Source organism: Toxorhynchites rutilus, chromosome 3 (assembly GCF_029784135.1).
Source record: "Toxorhynchites rutilus septentrionalis strain SRP chromosome 3, ASM2978413v1, whole genome shotgun sequence".
In the NCBI taxonomy this organism is placed as follows: Eukaryota; Metazoa; Arthropoda; class Insecta; order Diptera; family Culicidae; genus Toxorhynchites; species Toxorhynchites rutilus.
The window spans coordinates 126,721,210-126,726,478 of NC_073746.1; positions in this window are offsets into that span (position 1 = coordinate 126,721,210).

Here is a 5,269-nt window from a genome sequence, read left to right on the forward strand (position 1 = left end):
GTTCCCGAAAGACGTAATCCTACGTCAAAAAATCGAACGTAACGATCCGAAAGAAAATTTGTATTATGGTTCTTGATTCAATGTATCAACGTAACTGACATTTCAACATAGAATACATGCTTGATAAAAAAAGAAATGTAGAGCTAATTTTCATTTGAAATATATATATATATATATATATATATATATATATATATATATATATATATATATATATATATATATATATATATATATATATATATATATATATATATATATATATATATATATATATATATATATATATATATATATATATATATATATATATATATATATATATATATTAAAAGCGTGTTTATTCCACCCGAATATCCGTTACAATTTATGCTTTACAAAAATGCAACACGGAGCTCAATGTCGTCTATGTCGAATTGCGTGGCAAGGTAGTCACATTTGTGCAACTCGATTAGGCTCGAGTCGAATGGATTACAGAATTCAGGATTGCAATCCGTTCGGTAATTCTGACTCGATAGGTTTTCAGAGTACGTGAGTAGTAGATGAGTAGTAGATCCGTAGACAGATCTAGAATTTCTGATTAAATTATACTATCGATTTCCTTAGGCCGTATTTTGTGGAATAACCAAACTTAAAATGTGTGTATAAGACAATTCTCGCTTCTTTTATTCAACTGAATTCATCCAGCAACAGGTGAGACCAAATCCGACCGGACTTCATTTTTTGTTTGAACACACGCGCTGTAATGTCATGACAATGCATTGCATTCTGGCCGGGCAATAGCAATGACTGTGTCAGTTTTGCTCATGATTGCTTTTCGCGAGGTAATGTCTTCTTTCTCACGCTGCTTTTGTATCGGAGGAATCGCAGTCGTTCGTGTATGTTAACGATGAAATCAAAATTATTGTTTCTTCTTCGAATCACAATTTCTCGCGTCACTGTGCAGTCGCCTACTAAGATTCCAGCAACGCTTGGGGATCGAATCTACACACGTGCCCTTCTCCCCAGCTAGTGTTTCATCAAGATTGTTGACAATAACGGTTGACGTAGGATTCCGTTAGGCTATCTGTTGATGTTGGATATGTTTGAAGAATCACATCGTTAAACTCTTTGATAATGATTCGGTGGCCCTGAAAATGTATTGTTGGTTCACTCCACCAGTGTTTAACGAGTGATGATGACAGAAGGATGATAAACAGTCGTTGGATAGTGCATATCAGATAAAAGATACCGAAGTGGAACGAGATATGATGAAATCCACGGTGATACTAGACGAGGTGCCTCCTGTGTTATGCATGGATGAAATAAAGAAAAAAACTCACCAATGTAATATAAGATAATTACCAATACCGAACACAATTATCAATTTTTCTCATCAGTAAACACATGTTACTTTAACCCTTTCGTTACGAGCGTCTATAGACGACATCCGCGCGACGAGCTGTGTGTACGAGCGTCGTCTTTAGGCGACATGAAATTTATACTGCTCTTCGATCACACCAGCGCGATATGCATATTTTTCGGCGCAGTGCTCCGTACAGTGGTAGCACTTCGGCGGAGCACACTGCCGTAATGAAAGGGTTAATATAGAGAAAACATATTTGGAATGGAATGGTAATTTTCTTTTATAATTTTTACACTCTGAGTGTTTATTCAACCCAATGCGAATTTTAATTGGACTAACAACACCTAATACTATATGTAGAGCATATGGGAAATCACTTTTTCTGATATTTCTTCACTTTTCCAATCTTTCTCGCCGTATAAACTTTCCTTGGGTGAAAATGAACACAACAAAACAGACAGCTTAAACCGAACGATCCGTTCTCGAGCGGGAACACACATTGGTTTTTATTTATGATAATTGAAATAAATCGTTTTTAATATCAAGTCATTTCACAACTGCCACCATTTAGAATTTTACACATATACTTGTGCTAAATTTTTCACAATACACGATCGGTCATTGATATGAAATTTCACGAAGCAACCAACTTTAAAACTCCAAATTTAAATTTTATTTGCTAGAATTAATCGTATCACTTACCTTACTTGCAATATAAAAATGCCCCCGACTTGCATATATTTGCAATGCCAATTTCCCTCGGGCACCTTGGTTTTCATGTCTCTGTTAGGCGGCTCGCAAACCGGAGCAATAAGCAACTAGCAACTATCAACATGCAATAAGCAATACTATCGCCAATGGATTTTTCCTTTTGATTTTTGGTGATCTCGCACACCGACGCAATACGATATCGCTATCGCCTTTACAGAGCAACACATATCGCTAGCAACACGACGTGTCGGTTGATGAGCAACTTATCGCTCATAATTTGACAAGTTTCATAAATTAAGTAGATTGTTTGCATAATGTCAGGCGTTATTATTGCTCTGGTATGCGAAGAACAACAAAATATGTTGCCTGTTGCATATTGCGTATTGCAGCTTGCTAGTTGCTTGTTGCTTCGGTGTGCGAGCCGCCTTAAGGAACACTTTTCGGTGAGAACAAAAGCACCCCCTACTTTCATGTATTTGCAATGTCGATTTCCTCCAGGCAACTTGATTTTAATGTGTCTGTTAGGGAACACATTTCGGTAGGTACAAAAGTTCCCCCTACTTTCATGTATTTTCAATGTCGATTTCCCCCAGACAGCTTGGTTTTGATGTCTCTGTTAGGGAACACATTTCGGTAGGAGCAAAAGCTCCCCCTACTTTTATGTATTTGCAATGTCGATTTCCCCTTGACAGCTTGGTTTTGATGTCTCTGTTAGGGACCCTCGCATGTGTCGTCAGTTTCGACCAATCAGAAGTAGGTATTTCCGTCAAGATAGGGGTTGAGATTTTCCAATTATTCGATAGTTAGTTACATGATATATATTATTTTATTCAAGATGAAAAATTGTTATAGAGTGCCGAAATCGTTTGATGCAAAAATCTCCTCAATCCATCATGAAATGACTGAACAATAAGCATTTGAAATTGGACATTTTTCACGATGCGGTCGATTTTAGTTTTTCAATTTGTACCCCCATATGTTCCCGAAAGACGTAATCGTCAAAATATTCAGATTCTTTTCTGCGCCACCCAAATCGGTATTTAATATATGGTAATCAATACCCTAACAGCATAATATACAGTTTACAACCTATTCTCATGCCTACCAAACTTTTTGTGCATAATTTTATCAAAATCGGCCGAGCCGTTTCGGAGGGGTTTGAGTATAAACACGGTGACACGAGATTTTTATGTATATAGATACAAAGGTATCTTAAAGATACCTGACTTCAGTATAATCTAGCCATAACGAAAACAAGTTAATTATTTGTGTACCCATAACGTCCGGTTAGATCAACGAGATGTTTTTGTGTTGATGGGATTTCAATTCTACTTTGGAAACGGTTCGTGTTTTGATTGTGCAACACGAATAATTTTTTTTTATTAATCCGTTTATTTTTACAGGCTCAGTTACATAAGTTTAAAGGAGCCAAACTCTCAACTATATTTCTACTAGCATATATTAACATGTTTCCTTAATTCTACGGGTCATAAAACAGGAAACCGATTACTCGCGGTCTACTCGAGTTTAGAAGGGTGACATATTTTCATTAGGAAAAGGATGGGATGTAAGGAGATGTGACACGAATAATATGTTAAAAGTTTATATATATTGAATGGCGTTAACGTTCCCTATGAAACTTTTGCCGTCTCAACGTATGCATTAATTAGCGTCATTTATTAATACTTAGTTGTGATTTCTTAAGCCAAATAACACGCCTTGAATGTATTCCGAGAGGCAAGCTCTAGAATACGCGTGACCACAGTGCAAGTCGAAGGAAATTTCTTTGACGAAAAATCCACCAGCGAGAACGGGAATCGAACACGAACACCCGAAATGATAATGTGAGATGCTAACCACTCGGCCACAAGTGCACAAGTTAAAAGTTTACATTAAGAAAAAAAAAAGAATTTTTAGTATCGCTACGTTTTGTATTTGTCGGAAGTCGCGAGATTAACAAAGAACTGTTTAAAATGATATTGCAGCGAAATTAAAAAAGATAAAAACTGAATGTCAAAGAACGAATTGTAGAACGAGAGAGCTTCAATTTGGTTGATAGAAACATTCAAGTGTATCATGTATTTTTCAGATAAAATCAAGAATAACACCTTTAAAACCATTTACTTTTCTGAAAGAATTCGGATTTTTTATATGAGAAAGGTATTTTATGACTTTGAGGGGATAAAAAAAATATTTTTTATGACAGAATTCGATTATATACAATGAAAAGAAATCGGAGACTGCATATAATCGAGTTCACTGTATTGCACTCCAAATCTAACGCTTTCGTTTTCGAAACTTTGATTGAATCCCTGTATAGGGAAATGGAAGACGTAGTCCTACGTCAAAACAAGCCGAAAGTTAAACTATTTTAAGTGTGGTTGAAACTGATATATGGTAAGGGTAAGACGGACAGGTGATGTGATATACAACGCGTAAATCTTTTTCACTCGCGAGTGGTATAATTTTATTTAACTAGGCTATGAAATTTATTTCAATATTCGTGAAATGTTGGAAAACTGTATCAATCCACCTAGAGGTAATAACGTGCATTTATCATTACTATGAACATGTCTATCCCATTTTATTGAATCTATAGGATTTTTATGGAATAACAAATCTTGTGTGCGCGTCATTGATATTTCCACTACTAATAACAGAATTTGGCTCCCTGAAACCTAAAGTCTGCTTCATTTAATATTGGAACACAAACAATTGCGTGTAGTTCAGTCATTTATTAACGAATTCATAATTTGTTTTTCATACAAATGTAGCATTTTCTTTACTCTTTCATAAAAAAAAATTAAAAAAATTATTCATTGCTGTTTCGAAGAAATTCTCGTACTTTTCCCGTAATACGGCACATTAGGCGGCGCACACCCTTTTCGTCCACCGTTTTGGCGATTTGATTCCACCAGTTCTTCATTTGAGTCATGTTCCTAACAAGTTTTCCCTTTGTCTTAAGCCTCCGCTTCGTGATTGCCCAGTATTTCTCTATCGGCCGGAACTGGGGGCAGTTTGGGGGGTTGAGGTCCTTCGGTATTACGATGACCCCGTTCGTTGCGTACCATTCCATAACCGTTTTGCAGTAATGGCAGCTTGCGAGGTCCGGCCAAAACATTACTGGACGGTCGTGGGCACGAATAAACGGCAGAATCCGTTTCTGTAGGCACTCTTTTTTGTAGACTTCTGATGTCATTGTCTTGTCAGTGA